This window comes from Euwallacea similis, chromosome 5, assembly GCF_039881205.1.
Source record: "Euwallacea similis isolate ESF13 chromosome 5, ESF131.1, whole genome shotgun sequence".
In the NCBI taxonomy this organism is placed as follows: domain Eukaryota; kingdom Metazoa; phylum Arthropoda; class Insecta; order Coleoptera; family Curculionidae; genus Euwallacea; species Euwallacea similis.
The window spans coordinates 1,841,547-1,862,592 of record NC_089613.1 but is presented as its reverse complement, the minus strand read 5'-3'; the positions used below and the strand labels follow the sequence as shown (position 1 = coordinate 1,862,592).

The window sequence follows — 21,046 nt, the reverse complement described above, 5'->3', positions numbered from 1 at the left end:
CGTACTCCGCAGAAGATCTTTGATGGTTTCTTGCGGAATTCGATTCAATTCTTCCTGTGCACCAATGCTCAATTTTACAATTGAGTTAAGAGCTAGATCTGCTGATCGTATATGTCGCGTCAGAATGTCCCATAGATGTTCTATGGGATTAACATCAGGACGCATTGGTGGGCACTCTAGGACCTCAATCTCAACCTTCTCACGGTACTAGATCGCTGTTTTTACGGTAATACTTAAATTTAAAATAATTTGTAACATTATTGCTTATTCAGCTGTAAAGGCTGTTTCTAAACATTATTTTGTCCAAAATAAATTTAATTATACGTAAAACTAGATACCTACCACCAAACGTGGCACAAGGTATCTTATAATAAAAAACCCAAAAAGTGCCAAAATGAAACAAAAAAAATTACTTAAAATAAAATAGTAAAGATTTTTGTCTCTGAGTGTATATCTAATGAATCTTCTCAGGGGATCGCATAAGGTAATTCCAGCAACATCAAAAAAGGCTTAAAAATCGATTAGTGCTCATCATAACAGTAACTTCATGATCACTTTTAATAAATAAATGTCAGTAATGTAGAAAAATAAAATATATTTAAAAAATTTTTAATCTACAGTTTTGAGAAAGTTAAAAAAGCAAAGTACTCCTCTCATAAAGACACAACTTTACCTCCATTTAACCGACTTTGCATCTCCCACAGTTTCCAAGATCCCCATGTGGAGAGTCGAATATGGGACACCCTGTACACATTAATGCAGAATTAAACCTAGAATGTAGCAAGAAAGTCATGATAGGAAATCGAGTGTGGATAGTAGTGGGACACTTCCAAAATTTAAAAAATTTACGAACGTTATCGTTGCGTATGTGTTTGATAATAAAAATGTTGAATGGAGATTAATATTGACTTTGACCCTCTAATCAAATGGACTGTAGTTAACGACCTGACGTAAGCAAGCAGTGGAAGTGGAGGGAAATACGTAAAGTTCTCAAATAGTTAAAATTGCTCTGTAAGCTAAATTCTTCGTTTTCTGAGGCGATGGCATTGAAACAGGATAACCTTAATAAAGTTTCCTTGGAGACGACATTTGGCAAGCAACTTAGTCGGCGGTCTTTCTCTAACGTCTTTCTAAAAATACACGGAGGAGGGAGGCTTTTTTTACCTGCTACGCCGGTTGTTAGGAGGAGGTTACGTAAGTGAGGCTCCTGGCCTTGAGACGCACTGCAATTTCGGGCAGGCCTTCGCAGAAATCGCAGAACAGCCCGCCGGAGCCCGCCTGCAGTCTACCTCGTTTCCTGGTTCCAGTCGACGGACACGCGTTCCACACACTGTGCGATCATGGTACTAAACATTTCGCGAATTGATTTTTTAGTGCTAGAATTGCGCAGATATATTTGACGAAATCTCAGTGAATACCCGTTTCTCGTGTCAGTAAATTGAACTCAAGAAGTTTGCATCGGTGTGAGGCCCTCAAATGAGAGACCCTCGGATATTGCCTTAGAGCAGGAAGTTTCGCATTAGGTAGGTATGTAAGAAAAATTTACATTGTAAAGTTGTCCTCCTTGTCCTTGTGATAATATGTAGATGCAGCTGAGTGGGCAGGAAGTCTGCCGATTTCGGCAGGAAACTTTAATAATCTCACATTTTAGCGTAGGTTTGCGTATTTTGAGAATTTGCTTATGTAGGACTTGCTCAATCGAGCGCAATTGCCTCATCAAGGTATTAGTGATTTTTTAAATAGCAAATAAAAGTATATGCTTAAACTCTCTTATTTTTATTCCACGATATTGGCGGCTTCTCCTCTATATTTTGTTTCATTAACCTTACTGAGATAATTGATTGGAAAAACATTGTTGGTTTGGAAATCATCAGGTTTTAGTACTTTTTAAGCCGGAAAATGTATTTTTATGAAAACTTTAAATTGCCTGTCAAGCCCATATTGCACTTATCCTTTAATTGGTTCAAAACCCTAGTTAGATTGTCATTAGGTACCAACAGAGATGTCTATTGCGAACCACTGCAATTTATCATTTCTAGCTTTTTTATGGCTCCGGGAGTTTCTGAGATACTTGTTTGGCTCATATTTTTATAATTTTTAAGTTTATTTTATAAGGTTATTTTCTAAGACTAGGCTAAGTTATTTTTAAAAGTAGGGGAGCGAATGGTTCCTGTATGTAATATATGTATGTTGATACTCAAATTGGATAAATATTATAAAACTGAACCAAAAAAACACCTACATATGTATTGGAAAGCCTAATTCCTACACGACACAAAACCAAAACAATTTAATTTATTTATAACTATATACGCAATACTCACATACTTATATATTAAAGTAATAATAAAATTGGTGTTGTTATAAGCACCGATAAGAATTTTAACCCCTTCTTAATGCTGCTGGCACATTCTCATGTCCTGCAAGCCTACTTCATCGGATGTATCTCAGCCAGAATGAAGAACCTTCCATAAACCACGTTCAAGCACATTTTTAAATTCTATTCAGAAAGTCGTTGAAAATAAAACAATATATAATTCTCGATAAGAGATTTCACAACACAATCTCTTCACAGTAATGAAATATTTGCCATCTCGTATTGTAATATACTATAATATACCTATTATTATCTCAATTACCTAACGGCCTTCAGCATTTTCGCGCGCCAATCGGGGATGACTTTTACGCGGAAATTATAGGAACGCCGATTGGAAGAAACTGGGGGTGCAAAAAATTAATTTGGTACCTTAAGGATTAGTGAAAGAGCCAAGGGGTAAAACTTCGCCGACCTAAAAATAATTAGGTACATCACAGGTCCAGAAAGTAATTTGTTACAGTACGAGGTTTTTACGGACGAGGCGACGTCCAACGCCTCATCTGGAAAGTGTTAACGAGTACTACGTTAGGTAACCCAGCGACAAATATTTATGCTTATTGGCTTCATTAGGCATGTGCCCATGCAAATTATATTATTTCAGATTATTTGGGACATGCGCAACACGCCATGTTGGGCATGTCCGAAGTCATTCACACATGGTGCGCATGTAACCTGAGAAGGATGGAAGGAAAAAAAGGGGGGAGCAAACCACAGGCAGGCATCGACTCAACCATTTGTGGAAACACCTAAATTGTCCCCAATTTCGGGTTCTGGGTTGCGCAGCATTTGCTTTCCATTTATATTTGAAGGCTTCATTCCTATTGAGGACCTACCAGTAACCTTTCCTTGCCGAAATATAAATCGTGGGGCAAAAAAAGGTACTTAAATCGATCATAATCATGAATTATTATTGCGTACAGAGTGTCCGAAAATGGCATGCAAATATTTTGTAAGGCGATTCCTTATTAAGTTAAAATAAGATGATTCCTTATTTAAGAAAAAAATTGAAAACGTTTCGTTATTGAGACCCAAGGCGCTAAAAATTTAGATTTTAATTTGAGATTTTGCGTCGCAACTAGCTCAGTTTTGAAATGTTAATTTGATATTTTGTAAACGCGCTAATGTTAGAATCTTCACAACTAGATCATTAAACTGTTGTTTAAATCCACAGGAAGAAAATGCGCCCCTACCTGCTCAATTCCTAAAATACGAATTCATGTTGAATTTATTTCTCATACATTTTTGTCCAATCTGAAACTGTTTCCATCCCCTTTTAAACATAACAGAAAATATGTAGTAATGGAAACTTGACCCCAGGAGCACCAGTAGATTTTTAGAACAATTTTTAAAATCAAGTTAGCTACAGAAGTTCACCTTAGTGTTACAGAAACTGAAACAGTTCTGAAACAAAATCTAAAAAAAACTGGCATCCTAACACCCCATGTCTCAATAACCTTTGCGATATCAAAGTATTTCTTATCTACTTTGAACAGTTTATGAGATTATCAGAGTAAAATTGAACTTTTCCTAGACGTTAGGGATAAACATTTATCTTTTATACGCAATTTGCAGTTTTAATCTGTCTTCTTTTGTAGCGCTCTAGAAAATCTCGAAATAAGAAAACGTAGTAAGAAAACAGGAATTAAAAAAACGCATATTAACGGAGATACAGGGTGTTAACATTTTTCGTTGCTGACCTAAGTTTTCAGATATTTGGTGTAAATTCAGGGTGAAGGTATATTTCTTATAATCACAAGTAACTAATATTCTACCTCTATGTACTCTTAAAGCAATCAATGTAAAGATGTATAGAGCGATATAATTTTGGAGAACAAGCCTTTTTTATACCACCCCATTTTTTCTACCATAGATCGTAAGTACTGACAAATAGTAAATACTTCAAAAACAGTTACACATAGGGAAAAAATGAAAATGATAAAACAGTTTCTAAATTGGACAAGTCTTGAAACGGGACCTGACTGCCAAAAGAATATCGCAATGGAGATTTCACAGTATCTAGTAACATATGTATATTCAGGTGGACCAATATAAAAATTTACATCTTAAATCTGAGCTAAATATGTCAAAAAAACGTTTCTTTACAGCAATCTTTTTTGCAATTTTCTACCACCCTCTAATTGGAAACAGATTAAATTCGAAATGCCCTGTAGATAGCAAAGTTTCTTCGATGTTTAAATTAAATTTGATAGGCTTATTACTCTTTAGGATATACACTATTTAGCGTTTCAAAGGATACCAAGAATATACGAAGTAAAGAAAAATCGGTAAATAACTTTAAAACTTACACTCATCAATATCTCGTATAGAAATAAACGAGACTTTTGCAACTTACGTCTTACTAAGTTTCTTTCTTAAAAGTACTATACCTTCATATGTTAGTAAAGTTTTTTCATAAAAACATAGAGGTACTTAAGACTATTTAGATTTTTTAGAAATTTTCTTCAATTAAATTTGAAGATACATGGCATCTTCTAAAAAATCCATGCAACCTGAACTAACTTGAGATTTTTTATATCTTGTAGCAATATTGCTAGGTGATATTCACGGGGTTATTTAAATACATGACCAAACTTTAAAGAGTGATTCTTTAAGTGATTGTAAGATGAACAATTTATATAAACATAGGTCCGGTAATGCTTCATTTTCAAAGTACAGGTTGTCAAATTTTTTTAAAAAATCGTTACATATTAAAAAAATTCTAAATAACAAGAAAACACAAACTAATATGACGTTAAAACTTGGTGACAATTTTTAATATAATACAAAGGAATCTTAGAAGTTTGAAATTTTTTGTCTTCTTTTGCCTGTGGTATGCACAGAGATAACGCCAAAAATTTCAGAAAAATCAAACAAGGAAAATGCTTTATTAAAACTACACTTGAACAAATGGCAATAAGTTTTTTTTAGTACAAAACATTTAATAATAAGTCGTCGCGAAATTTCAACAAAATTGTCTAAATAATTATTAAGATTTCTACGAAAAAAACTTAAAAAAAAAATGTTTAACATTATCTTGAAATCGAAGCATTACCGGATCTATGTTTATATAAACTTTTCGTCTTAGAATCACTCAAAAAAGGCCACTTGAAGTTGAGCCACGTACTTAAATACCACTCTATATAAATTTATATAAATATATAAAATTTAAATTTATATATTTACAAACTACAGAGCTCTCTGTCTTTACATGTACTTTAATCATTGTTTTAATTTATTTAAAACTGTTTAAAATTAATGTTGATTTACCCGGATTTATTACTTTATTACTCGGATTATACAGTAGGAAATCAAATTGTATTTTTATCATACTCATGCGTTTCAAACCACTCATGCTTTTGTAAGCAATTGAGATATGCAAGAGATTAAAAAATAAATTACAAAACGAAATGTGAATGACAGAAAAATTGTTCATGTGGCGTTCTGAAAGGTATACAACAAAAACGTGTTTTATCCAGTATAATATGTACTATATTTTCTACTTAACAAAACATTTGGATAACGAGAACTAATCTTGAATAATTTTTCCTTCAAACTCCTCAATAATATCATCAAAATGGATTAAAGAGTAAAATTGTCGTTTGACTAACAAGTGTGGCAATTAATACTTTACTTTCATTTTTAAAATTTTATTTTATTGTTTTGCCTTAATTGCAGTTCGCTCAATGCCGCGAAGCGGTGTGCGGTAAAGAGTTACTTTCATCATGTAGACTCGTGCAGCAAAGCCGCCTGTTAGGATGTCGCATAACATTTTACGCAAATATGATGTTTTATTAGAGTAATTTTATCATGAACTTGGATAAAAATTATCTAGATTTTATTAGATTTTTTTAGAAACATTTTAATTATACTAATGGTAATTTATTAATTTTCCACTTTCATCCAATTAACGTACTATCTGTTTTACTTTCAGCATTTTTACACGTACACGTACGATGAGGTATCATTTCCCCTCGGTGATTGTACGGCACATTTGTGGGAAAGAATTTAACACAGTTGAAAATATTTCAACACCTATTCACAATCCTCAAACGTCGCCATTTCCATGCATACGTCAATCCGGTCTGATTAATTCCCTCAAAAGAAATGACGGAGCATTTATGGATCTTATATACTTCGCTTACATAGGAGACATACCGTGTGAAGCCATTATTTCCTATTACAATGATCAAACAGTGCGGTGCATAACGAAGTAGATGCACCCCACCATAAGACCATTCGGTGCCAAGTAAATCCACAGGCCCGACCTGATTGGCCGATGCTCGCCCTAGATAGGCCTAGACACCCAGACATAAGATGGCTGGGATGATAAATTATTCTTTTATTTTTTCCATTGGGCAGCCCATGGTTTGTTTGGAAATTTTATCGGGGTATGTAAGCCAATTCGGAAAGTTCCATGGTAGGGTATACAAAATGAAAAAGTTTTAAACTAACCTTACCATGTGTTATCATCAGTAGTACTATTAGTTTCATACATGTTTCTATATTTAGTTATTGTGTGAGAATTGTTGGCCTGACCTTTCCAAATACATATTGTGATTTGCATATTTCCTACCATCGAGCCTAATACGCAAATTATTATGTAGATAACAGCCGTAACAATGATCATTACACTTAATTAACGTTCAATATAGCCTCCAAGTCGATTAGGTAAGCTTTAAAGTTCAGTTTAATTTTTATTATGTGGTCACTAAATGGGCATAGAGCAAACCTCTAAATTGCTTTTGCATTCAAAGACCAGTGGAATTTAAGCAATAAAAGTTTTTAGGCTCGTGATCTAACTTGGATCTACTTTCATCGGTCACGACTACGCGTTTAACGGATACAATCGCAAAAATGAGCTGCATGAAAATTAGTTTAGTTTATTACCATCGGTTAAGAAGAAATAATATTCGATTCAGCATGATAAAAATCAATTATCTACTCTAGTATAACCTGCAACATTGTACGTAAAGTGCATGAGTTTTTGCCATTGCAGAAAGGCTATTCATCGAGCCTCTTCGGTTGTACCAAGTTTTTATTGTAAATACAATGTATTACGAACGCCCTGCGGTTGACTGTCATTCAACAAATTTGTCACAGTTTAATTAAAATCTACGCCATTTTTCCATGACTGCGAAAAACCCATTAAACCATAGTTCGATCCAGAGGATTTTACTTTAATTCCGCGCTAATTATGGGAAAAGAGTGAGAAAAATATATAGGCGTTGTGAAGTAATAAAATAGCTCACTGGGTCGTAATACGAAGATATAGTAATGGGTGATTGTTAAAAAGAGCCTAACTAATAGATGAGTTGATCCCAGAAATGCCACTGATATTTCAACGTCCACTTAAGATTTTTTTCTAATGATTTACTTACAGATAAACCAAATGCAAATTATATTATCTATACATTTTAACCCTGAAGCAAATATTGAACATTTAAATACTTGCTTGAAAATAAAGGAAATGATATTGATTGCACTATATTACGATTATATTCTGATACGCATTTTCAAAATCTATCACTCTACCTAATTTGTTGCTCATGACTAGAAGTTTCATTTATATAAAATAAACTAGAATTAGGTACAATTGTTTTTGCAAAAATGTACGCATAAAGAAAAATCTATCTTAAGAAAATAATTCTTACCGCACATTACCTCAAAAATTAACATTTGTTGAGATAATGGAAACTGAAAGTTTGCATTTTCTTCCATTTTTATGATATGCAACTCCTAAATATTTTCAAAACATGCAGTAATCTGCATAAATGATGAATCATTTTTTTATGCTTACCAGATAGATTATTTATGTAGGACATACTAGTTTATGGAGTTTCGCACGTTTTCGCCGGTCACCCTGTGTCGTCGTCGGTTTAATTAAATTTATATATTACTAAACATCGACCCTTTACACAATTGCAATGAAATATCAATTTCCAGCTACTGAATTAACTTAATTCCTTTCTTCGATCCCTTCCTGGCTACATATCCAAGTGCGTATGGCTTCGGATACGAGCAGCATACCTACTTTGTACGCACACACTCCTGATGAAGGCAATAAATAGAAACACGTCGCCGTACTGACCAACATCCTCTTTCCATCTCTCCCGGAACGCTCTATTTCTTTTGGGAGGATGAATATTTTTTAGCTCGCAGAATCGTTTCTGGCTAACTGAAACTCGAACTTTTTCACCAAAACACCAATGTAAAAGCTGATTTAAAAATACACTACTTTATGGCAATTTAGATACCCAAAACATTCGTATCTCAGCAGTTAAGTTCAAAAAATTAGTATTACAACGGAAATCACATGCAACGATATCTGGGGATTAAATCGTAGAAAAGTCCTTCTCCGGAAATTTTATGGGTTCTTTAAGATTGGTTCCGGGACTTCGTGCAACTGTAATTGGAGATTTAAGAGATCCAACGCAAATCTGCTTTAAGAATAATTAATTTTTAGAAGATTCCTTTCAGATGCATGTTCAAATATTTGAAAGACAAAGTCTGAGGTAGCAATATTTTAAGAAATTAGTAGACGTCTATCAGACGTCTCTAATGGCTTCGCAGTCTTTGCGCTTGTTTTCTAAGCTTTGAAACTCTACCGCTTTATAGTACAGGGTACCCCATTGGGAATCGCCATTAGATTTTTTGGGAAAATTATGAATAGCAAAGTTACGAAAATTTAGTGGTTTGGTAAGAACCTTGGGGCGACCTCAACTTAAAAATTTTCAATGATGTTACACTTCCAGCACCGGAAATCAATATTTGCTTGCTTATTTTAAATGGAACACTGTATATATTATTGCATTTCTCGACTATACTTTCAATTTTAATACAAGTTTATTAATACGTTGACTTCCTTAGAATAACTAGTTAATAGTTTTCAAGATATATGCAATTGAATGAAAAGTGACAGATGCAGATGTCTGTAGAATTGCAAATTGTTAAGAAACAGAAAGGTATTTGATAACTCTTTTTTGTCAAAATACTGTACAAGGCCCATATTTTAGTATAGTGTTAAGCTTTACGGAATATTTTCTATAGGGTGTTGATAAAAAATAAAGCCAACTTGGACATCAAAAAATGGTTAAAACTTAAAATTTTTAAACAGAACCCTACTATTATTTTGATATATTATGAAACGACATCGAAAAAGAACCTATATTTACATTTAAATACTTTCATAATACATTGAAATAATTGTAGGGTTCCATTAAAAATTTTTAAGTTTTGACCATTTTTTGATGTTCAAGTTGGATCTACTTTTGTGAAGACCCTGTAGAAAATATTAGATAAAGCTTAGAAGTATTCTGAAATATGAATTTTCTGCATTATTGTGATAAAAAAGAGTTACAAAATACCTTTCAGTTTGTTAACAACTTGCAATTTTGCAGACTTCTGCATGTGTCATTTTCCTCATTCAATTGTATAGATCTTGAAAACTATTAATTCTTAGAAAGTCAACGTATAATAAACTTGTATTAAAATTAAATGTAGAATCTAAAAATGCAATAATATATAGGGTGTTCCATTTAAAATAAGCAAGCATCGATTTCTGGTACAACCGGAAGTGCGACGTCATTGAAAATATTTTAGATGAGATCGCCCCAAGGCTCTTATCAAACCACAAAATTTTTGCAACTTTGCTATTCATAGTAGTTTTCCCAAAACGTCTAGTGGCAGTTCCCAGCGGGACACCTTGTATTTACATAATTGATTTGAATGTATTTTTCTTTTATGTTCTTTATTTATAAATCTACGGAAGTACGGTAAGCGCAATAGGGATTTTCTCTTCACGCTCTCGATTGCTGTGGAGATTGGAAGAAAGTGTAAATGAAATGAGGTAAAATCCAAATTTGAGAATATCCCACATGTCGTGAGGCAGGTACCAATTGGTCTGATGATTACATTAGCAACGGTAAGAGACCCTTCACTGTATTTTGCGAAACTCATTATAATGCAGTTCCACACACAGCCGTGTGAAATATGATGGAATGGAATATTACATTGACCTTGAGTTGAGCCGGCCCTGAACTAGACATTTGCGAGCGAGGCTCCAATTCCTCGCAGATTTCGGATGTTTGCTGGTCGCGTATTATTTTGTATTGCGTCATCAGCGTAGTCCGAATGCTGATTTCGAATAGCCGACGTTTTTGCCAGGTTGCCATTATTACCAATTTAAAGCTGTGTCCACACGAAGTCCTTGGCCTTAATGAAAGAGACACAAGTTTGGTCCTGGTGCTTGAAATTTGAATCAAGACGCGCTTTAATAACGTAACGATCAAACAACTTTTATTGGCAAGCCGAAATTTCGCGCTTTTCTCATATAAAGGCGTCTGGTTTCATTATCTATGCGGGTACGGTGGAAGTGAACCAGACGGTTAAAAAACAAGTTGGGGGCCCCTTAATTTTCGGTTGGCCCGTGAAGTGCGTTCGAGGTCGTTGTTGCGTGTAGACTGTGCCCCATCGCGATTATTTGATCTGCACGGTGATCACATGTTGGGAAAATGGTCGTTCTACACCAATCCTCTTAACTTTTTCCGAGCCGTTCATCAAATTAAGAGCAAACGTAAGAAAAACACCTCTCAAGACTGACAAAGTGAGAGTCAGCTCTCAGTTAACGACTCGCTGACACATGGAGTGTTTTCAAACCGAAATTAAAGCTTTACAACAGTTAAAGTAAGAATAGCTATCTGAAACGCCTCCGCAATTAAGGACCGGTTGTCTACTATTCCGTTGGCGGTTGGTTAACAGCTAACTGGCAGACGAACTGCTTTTAAAACTGAAGTCATATTTTAATCAAAAATCAAAGAGCAGCTATCTGAAAGGCCTTCGCAATTAACCTAAATAATTAAGGGCCCGATCTTTAATGCTCCCCTGAAATTGCATGTGAAGTAACTTATGGTCAAAAAGACAAGAGTAATGGGTGAGTATCAACCAAAATGTTTTTGCTAATTGCGCAGGCGTTTCAGATAGCTATCGTTAATTCAACTGTTCATTAAGCCTTAAATTCAGTTTAAAAGGCAATGCATCTGCCAGTCAATTGTTGACCCCCAGCTCTCATTCCCCAACTGGACATCGAAGGAATGGTCCTAACAGAGACATTTTAACTGTTGATTTGTTCACCGGCAGCATACTAGACTAACAGAAATTCAAACCTTGTTAAAAACTACACCACACCACTTGGTCAATTGTTAGAGGCAAGACATTCTTAGAAATTTTATAAAATTACGGATCAGGCTTGGCTAGTTAGTATTTACCCATAAGAAGGGTAGGATAATTGCTGGAATTCACTTGGGCCAACCCAAGATGATTTTTGCCTCAGCTCTTATGGGTCTCAACCCTTGTAAGGTTTTTTTTTTCTATGAGCGTGCGGTAAAGTGGCTTCACCGGACAGCATCTGCATACTGAGTACTTTGCCCGACATCTTTACCGCAGGTGATGTGCGGTAAGTTTTTTCTACTAACGTGCTTAATTGGCACTTTCCCACACGCGTTTATGTCTGAAAACTAGTATTTTCTGGAAAGATTTATTGCCACACACGTGTTGTATTTTTTATAGGTGTAAATTTTGCCTTCTTTCCTCCGTGTTATCTTCCTTTTTGTGCTCATTCGAGCGTAAATGACTAAACTATTTAGAACATGCGACAGTTTTAATTTTTACATGAAAAATAACATGGGACGAAAGAAGTTTTTTCATGCAGTTTAGAGTTTTTATAGTTATTAAAAAAATGTTTCAACAAAAAATTTTAAAATTAAAACATTTTTAACCGCAGTAATAGAAAAATCTTATGCCCAACTCATGGAAAAAGTATCTTTCCCGCACTTTACTGCTTGCCCAAACTCCACTTTTCGTCGTTCGGGCAACGGCAATCCCGTGCGGGGGAAAGTATCAGTTTCCGCAGTTGTCAGGTAAATAACTATTACTGCACTCAGTTCCTGACCGGGCTCCGCTTCCCGTCGTTCGTCAAAAATGAGTAAATGAAGTTGTTAATTACTTAATTGAAGGCACGTTCAATGTTTGAATAAATACATACAGCTATAGTGTGTTGTTCGCACTACAATTGTTTTCGGGTTATTTTCAGTCGTAGAAACAAACTTTCATATTTTTGTAGGCTCTGATAAAAATATAATGCGAAGTATACATATACGTGTAAAAAGTTCTATTTCCGTAACTAGTTGCACAATATTCCAATTAGTTCTATGATACAACTAGTTACTACAGACTGACATATAAAAGCTGGGTAAAAACTCTATTTGTAATAGTTAAAAATGTATATATTTTGAACGCATCATTTTGAGTCAGTTTATCTTATTTCTAATCATTGAGAATCTAAAAATTCTTAAAAGATGTGTATTGTAATGTTTTAAGCCTTTTATTAAAAAAAACCAGTGTGTCGAACATTAGTAGATGATAGTTGAAAATACATACATACTTGTACTCAAAAAGGGGATATAAAAATTTAGTAATATCCTGGGAATCTTCGGTTCTACTGTCCTTATTTGAGATAAGAAAGTTCGAGGAAGAAAGATATAAAGTAGACATAAATTTTGCTCCCACATAATCGTTAAACCATGTAAGCGTAATTAAATACCCCCATATACCAAATTTGATAAATTCGTGTTTGAGATGTTATATTATGATTTCCAGACTTTTAGTAACTCTATACCTCCTTCCAAGGACAATTATTATAGTGGATAATATATTTATGTATCTCCGGGTGTATCGTACAGGGTCAAATTAGATTTGAGTTAGAAGGTCTCCTAATTCTATAGATATTTTAGTAACTCTTCTATCATCTGCACACAATGCTAACTTCGTCATTCTAAAATAATAAATGTATTATTTTTAATTTCTTGTCCCTACATATTTTAAATGCCTCAATTTAGTTTGAACATAGCTGCCTATAATTTATTAACTTAGCACCGTCGTCATTACGTACTGGGATCATTTTCAATTCATTTTGATTTAAAATCCAAATTTCACATTCCAAACATACATATTAAGTTAGTCTCGTATGGCATATCACCCTTACTAACCTGAATTATGCAATTCAATATTGTAGGTATGTTATACTAAATCTAAAATTAGGAAATCTAGTTTGGCAAATAAATTCAATGTTAGAAGAATAGTTTTAGGAGAATGCATTACGTTCAAATCTTACAAAGACAAAACCACAAAAAGAAAATGAAGTCGCATAAAACGTAAAATATAAAGTTTTTTCTAATGTGAGAAATTTCTAACAAAATTTCTAGACCTTTAAAAAGGAGAATTAAAGAGCATGAAAATTATATCAAAAATAGAGAGTTTCATAGTATAAATGTGTACCAGCATGCCATTGATAATGGTCATAGAAGTGTGGAACAATGCTTGCATCGTTACCAAGGAACCATTATTCAAGAAATTAAAAATCAAAAAAAGTACACATATTTTGTAAAATAAAAACCATTATGTTGCCTCTTGTTCACTTAACATTGGTAACATTTAGTTACCTATACTTGAGCAAGAGGTGAACCTCCGACATATAAAAATAAGCTACAATGATCAAACATCAATCATTTACCTCAAATTAACCTTTTAAAATGATGACATGTCTTATTAAAAACTCCATCGTCAGCAATTAAGACGAGAAATGTTCGTAATGTTTACTACACTCTAGTTCTGTTAATTGTGGTTTACAATACCGTTTGCAACACTTTAGCGCTACTATATTTTCTATTTTATACAATTATATAACTGATCACCAATAGCTTCTCTTACGTTCCAAAAACTTCCATTCTGGAATAATTCCCAAATTTTTCAAGCGATTTGTCTGCTTAGCTATAAATAATTACGACACGATACACGGATCTAGTCAAGCATTCATACGTAAAGAAGCGACAACGGCCGCCATTTGAGACCACAAATTATTTTGAATAAAATTCCAATACAGACAACCAAATTTGCAACTCCCAGTAGTCATTTCTGCAGTGGCATTGTCAGCTTAAGCAAATAGACGTTAGGCTACTTTCTGATTTTAAATTTCAAGCCTATTGGTGGTTTAAAAAGGCGGCTGTAGTCGTTACTTTAGAATCTAGTGTATTCGCACAGCGTAGTCTTATACAGGGTGTTATTTAAATACGCGGCCAAACTTCAAGGGGCGATTCTTTGAGTGATTCTAAGACGAAAAGTTTATATCAACATAGGTTCGATAACGTTTCGTTTTCAAGGTACAGAATGTCAAACAATTTTTAAAAAACTATTTTTTCGTAAAAATCTGAATAATCGTTTAGCCGATTTTATTGAAATTTGACAGTGTTATTTACGGTTATTATTGTTATTGATACGCCATTGACTTTTTTAAAAGTTATATTTTTTTGTATTAAGCACAGCCATGGTCACCTAGGTCACCGGATTTAAATCCGTTAGATTTTTTCCTTTGGGAGCATGTAAAATCCTTCGTTTATAGAACTCCGGGCAACACTGAAGAAGAATTAATTCAACGGATACGGGATTCATGTAATCAGATAATATATACATACATACGCCGGGAATATTTCAACGTGTTCGGCAATCGATGTTAAGACGAGCTCATCCTTGGATTGAAGTTGAAGGAAGACATTTTCAGCAACTATCGTAAGTTTCGTGTTACTTATTGTTACGTTTTTTACTAAAAAAAACTTGCGTACCATTTGTTTAAGTGTAGTTTTAAAAAGCGTTTTTTTTGTTTGATTTTTCTTAAATTTCCGGCCTTACCCCTGTGCGCGCCACTGACAAAAGGAGACAAACAATTTCTAACTTAAAAGATTCCTTTGCGCTACATTACAAACTGTCACTAAGTTTCAACGTCATATTGTTTATGTCTTTTTGTTATTTAGAATTGTTTTTACTATGTAACGATTTTCTAAGAAAAGTTTGACACCCTGTACTTAGAAAACGAATCATTACCGGACCTATGTTTATATAAACTTTTCATCTTAGAATTACTCAAAGAATCACCCCTTGAAGTTTGGCCACGTATTTAAATAACACCTTGTATTGAGAGTTTGTGCTTTTCGTGACAATACGAAGTAGAATTGACCCTAGAAAAATTACATTCTCCGAATAGAAGAGACTCATAAGAGACGCTTAGACTACTTTTACTAGCTTGAAATTTTAAATTTGAATCAGGCAAGACATCAACTTCCGGAATAACAATAAGCGTGACAATAGTGCTGAGCTCGTCATTCAATCGGCATAATGTCATACCCAAGTGTAAATGCGACATCTTATAAAATTCAGATGAATGGTCAACGAGATATTGTGAGCATTTCAAAATTTTGTTACACACTGAATTTCAGAAAAAATCAGACTCTTTTTTGAATAATAGTTGAAGTTGAATTAGAAATAATCCTGAAATAATAATGTATTATCACGCAAACGACACTGCGTTGATTTTAAACCTTATTATACAGTCGACACTTATTATACTATAGTCAACAATAGCATCATTTTAAATTCTGAAAAGCCTGATCATAATTATTGAACAATTGGAACGTTTTAATTGCCGTTGTTATCACCGGAATAGGGAAGGCGGCACTGGCACGAACATATTGTATCTTGCGATGGAAAATTCTGCCAAAAAATATTCTCTCAACATTCTAAAAATTAGAAAGTTTCAGTAACAGTTATTGAAATGGATTTTTCAGAGTTTGTTAGTTATTGTGACTGTGAAGCTACTTCCAGAGTCAAGCCGATTGTGTAATGTAGCAACAGCCGATTTGAATAAAGTTGAACACATCCTAATAGGCATTTTAATGTTCGAGCAATTATTCCTAATCAGTAATTTAATTTCTACTGTTAAGCTGTTGTTGGGCCAGCAATAATAAAATTATGATGTATTGCATTTGTGCAGTTTGCACAATTTTAAATCCATCTTGCCTTCACTTTTGAAAATCCAGTCTACACAGATTTTGGTTAACGCAAAGAACACATATTTGTTTAATAAACTAATAAACTAGACTCTGCCTTTAAATCGATGAGATGCTAATCTGGTCAATTTGAGGTACCGTTATGACTCAGACTTGTTAGCGAAAGGATATGGAGCAGGAGATCGCCTAAGCTCTCTCGAAAACCACTTACTTGCTACCCACAACTGGTCTTTTTTCGTTTCAAAGAGTGCGGATACGTCCCATTTGGGAACGGGAGTTATTTAGTGGAAACTCAGATTACGATTTTGATACGGATTAATTCAGAAATTTAATAAAGCTCCAATTCCTGGAACTGTTGCTTGCAGTATGTGCCAGACAAAAATAAGTTCAGATTAGAAAGTTTAATGTGTATTTTGCGTCTGTTATTCCTAACTTTCAAACGTCCTTCCAACGAACACAACGTACATTTCATTCGCGATATTTTAAGCATTTGGTGCAGATTAATCACAACCCATGCGAATTTTTGGGCAGCCGACACGCACCCGAATGCCAAAATAAACCAGCAGTCGAGTCGTTACGGTTTGTGCGTTCTATTCGGACGATTCCGCGACCTCTGCCAAAGTCGGATATGTTAGTGTTTGTCGTTCCGACCGAAAAACGCCTGTCTGGCTGTTCGCCTACGCATGTTTTCCTCTTGGTTGCTTCTCATGCTTAAACACATGAGAACAGAGCATTTAGAAAAATTATTTTGCGAGCGCTCACGTCGGAAAATGGCGGTATGAAGGACGAAGCTTAAGAATTTAAGCTCTCAGAATAAGGTACCTACTTTAGGGTTATCATCGTCCGAGTATAACTGAACGGCTTACGACGCACGTGCATAAATAACGAAAATTACGACGTACTCGTAACTGACAATCTACAAGCCAATTCAACAAAACGACCTGAAACGTGCATACAGACAATTACAAAAAAAAACTCTAAACCTGGTAGTTAATTAACGGGACCAATGTAAACAAAAAGATATGTAATTAATTATGCAAAATTTCATGTTAATCGCCACATGCGAGAAAAGTTAATTGAATAACACGGCCTAGAATTCCCCATGGAGTTAGTAATGTTTCGGCAACAAAGTTCAATCGTTAATAACGTTGTACTACATGATATATGCATGTTAGATTTTGTCGTTAAAGCAAAGTCTAAACCTTTTTCCTTATTGTGCTTAATAGGTACGCCGTCCTTAATTGCTTACACAAGTTCCAGTCTCCTGAGAAAGGACGTGAGAAAATATCATCTTCGTGCTTCCTTCCTTCGTTCTTCCTCTTATTTTCAATTTGCTGCAATCGTTAAATTCAGTTGGTGCAGCTTTTAGTGAGTTCAAGGAAGACAACGAGCATATATTTGCTTGATGAACTGGATGCTGATTACTAGTACCTAAACGTTACATACGTTTGAGGAGGACTGTTCATTATTTTTTTAAACATTTTGGGAATAACGCCTCACACACCAGTAAGGGCTGTAGATTCTCAACATCATCCTCAGTTAAAACCAAACGAGAATGACATTCGCCCTTTGCTGAGGGCTCGGACACACACCCTTGTTAGCGTTTCGGTGACAATATGTCTTTAGAACTTAGGAAAAAACACTAAATAAACGGCAAATTAAAATGTATAAACGATTCATATTTAAAGTGTGTGAAGCGCTTCGAAATTCCTCTTCTTAGTTGCTCACAAAAAACTCATGGTGCACAAGTTCTGAATCAAACTCGGATCGAGCATTTATTTTCACAGTTTTGGCACCAGATTTTGAGCAATTTGTAGGTTCCGCAACACTGTTTAACTCAGTTTTGATTAAGCAAAATCTAATTGTTCTCTAAATTTATATCTTTGGATGGAATCTGGATTACTCTAACTTGAAGATACCAATTCCAGTCAGTTCACTCAGAAGAATGGACAAAAATGGCAAGGTGTCATCGAGTCTCAATAGCTCTAGCTTATAGAATTGAGTGAAGTTCAAAAATTTTCAATTCAAGAACGGAACGTTCTAAGAAATATTCTTTTGATCGTAACAAGTATATATGTGTAGCTTTCAAGGGTTGAAGATACAGGTAATGTTCAACTTGTAAGTTTGCTCGAGAAAGAATCGAGCAGCGAAAGTCTACTCATAGAGTTCAGTCTAAAAACGTGTAACTTCAAAATCAAATGCTTACGATTTAAATACTGCAAATAAAAGCTAAATTCGTTGCGAGCAAAAGGAGTAGTGTATCAGAGGGATGTAATAACTTCTGTCTATGATGCGGCTAAAATCAAGAATTTATTGCTCACAAAAGAAAGTTCTAGAACGTTTACTTTTGGCCAATCTAAATACTCATGTGTAGGATTTAAATATGAATTAAATGTGAACTCAAATCAGTTCGCTTGGAAATTATGTGCAAGGGTCGCGATGTGCACCGACCATACCTCCTTATCACACACTCATAGGAAATGGTTATTTACGTAACGAGTGCAGAAAGTGATACTTATTGATTGCGCACGCAATTCCGCACGTTTATTACAGCTGACCGAACGACATGAAGCGGACTTCGGTCAGCAATCGGGTTTTGACACTGACATATGACCACTTTGTGTCGCGTGCGGTAATTCTTTTTGTGTAAAGTGCTTTCAACTCGCGCCACACACAAAGTTTATTGTGAGTCACGGTGATATTGTAAACTTAAAACACTAAAAGTACGAGTTCAATTAATTTGCTTAGAAGTTGTGAGCTTATACTGTTATATGTTATAAATAGTTAAGGCGAAGATAAACAAACGTAAAAAAGGCCAAACTCATACATGACTCGTTACCTAGGCAAGGAAAGGTTATTTATCGGGCATATTACGGTATTCTATTTAACATAAGTCATTGGTAAATCGAGTAGTTCCTGTTTATCTAGTACGATACGCCTTGTCAACAAAATACAAGATGTAGTGTTTGCACCCTTGCCCTTTTGAACGTTTTTTATTCCGTTTGTAGCAGCCTTTAAGGCAAACTATAAATCTCTACCATGTGGCTCTAACCGGACCCAGATTAATATTCTACTGGTCATTGGCTTCTGCTCTTATGAGAAGTAATTTGCCAAACCCAGATTATTTTATAGAAAGAAATTAGTCGTCCATTCGAAAGAACAGCCACGCGCCTTAGATCTATGACACCAGACGTCTGGGTTATTATTAGAAATTAGATCAGACAGAAATCATAAAATGATCGAAAATTCGCACCCAGCGGACCGTAAACAATCGGCTCAGTACCATCGCGGAAATCCCTGATTTTTATGTTTACAGAGATTGATTCGAAAGAACTACTTGGTACTGTTAGATCGTTATCGCACAAGCAGAAAGTAAACTTAGACGAAAAGAAATTCAGTAAAGCTTCAGGGAAAACCTAAATATTTGAATTTGATTTGTGGTTTCCACATAGGATGACTAATCGATTTTTGCTATAGGTCCACAGTTTTTGGTCTAAACCAAAAGAGTAGATCATTTTTGTAAACCCATGCAGTCGCCCAATAATGACTGTAAGAGCTCTTCATATATGAAAAAGGAGGATTTAATGAAGGCATTCTGAGAGCCAGTGCAACATAATTGATTCTCGTCAATGTCTACAGGTGGCTTGGCTCGTGCCAAGGCAGATCCGCCCGAAGAAAGATGCCAGCTTGCGATTTAATTAAGCGATATAAATATTAAGAAACACTTAAACGGGAACGATTATCGATGGTCCGATACATTATGTCGGATTTTACTTGCTGTTGCTGAATGGAAGGTCAGGATTGAACGACAAAATCCGATTGATTTAATTGCTAGGAAATAGTGCTTATACTGAAAATAATCGCTGTTTTTCATTTTTTTTATGGTGTGATGAAACTAGGTATTTGAAATTTACCTTTTACCAAAGTAATCGAAAATTTTCAGAACAAACGTTTCAGTTCGCATAATAAAATCCTCATATAACTTGGGTAGTGTCAAAAAAGGAAATTTCAAAGAAAATAAGTTCTAGTACATTCTGCTGCTTCGCAACACCATTCTCGAACATTCCAGATGAGAGCGGTCTTACCAGATTATATAATATATTTTCTCCTAACGAATTTACAAATATAATTATAACGTTAGTTTTAATCGAAACGAATCGCGTACAGGAACGTATCCTTTTCCGCACTTGTTAGGAAAAAAATATCTTTCGAGAAGAAATGTTTTGCTTTCGGGATCTATACTGAGTATTCTTAACATTTCACCAACACGACTGACTTGCATCGCGTTACTCACACTGAACCATTGCTATTTAAGACCTATTCCAAACCCATTTCTCCACCTCGAAGAGAATAATGTGACTCCAAGACCTAATCATTCCACATTTTAACTAAAAGGGTTGTTAAACAAGCCTTAAAAGACAGTTCATTTCCTTTAATTAGCATTACCCACATTACACCCAAGTAAAAAGTGTAAGTAATAAATTTAATTAGAAATTGAAAAAATGGTGGACACTCATCGCCATCGCTTAACGTTATAATTCGAGTTAGAAATAAATTATTTTTTATTATTCCAACAACCATGCACGCAATAGGAAATCATATATGTATATTATTATTCGATAACTAAATCATGATCTGATCAGGATGACAGTGTTTGGAATATTATACAGGGAACAAGATGTCGAATTTCCAAGGACGGTAAGATTAATTAAATTAGTAACTAATGCATAAATGAGTTGGCTTGCAAAAGAAAGAGTAATGGTCACTACGTACGTGT

The 21,046-nt window shown here is 34.7% G+C and overlaps 1 protein-coding gene across 2 annotated transcripts in view; it reads left to right on the top strand.

Annotated features, from left to right (window-relative positions):
* The first annotated feature begins 835 nt into the window (after positions 1 to 835).
* Positions 836 to 21,046, top strand: part of LOC136409178 (GDNF-inducible zinc finger protein 1-like) — a 79,158-nt gene continuing 58,947 nt past the window's right edge. For both annotated transcript variants that reach the window (XM_066390524.1, XM_066390525.1), the window contains exon 1: positions 836 to 1,527. The gene's annotated coding sequence lies outside the window, so the exon portion shown is untranslated. The remainder of the gene's footprint in view (positions 1,528 to 21,046) is intronic.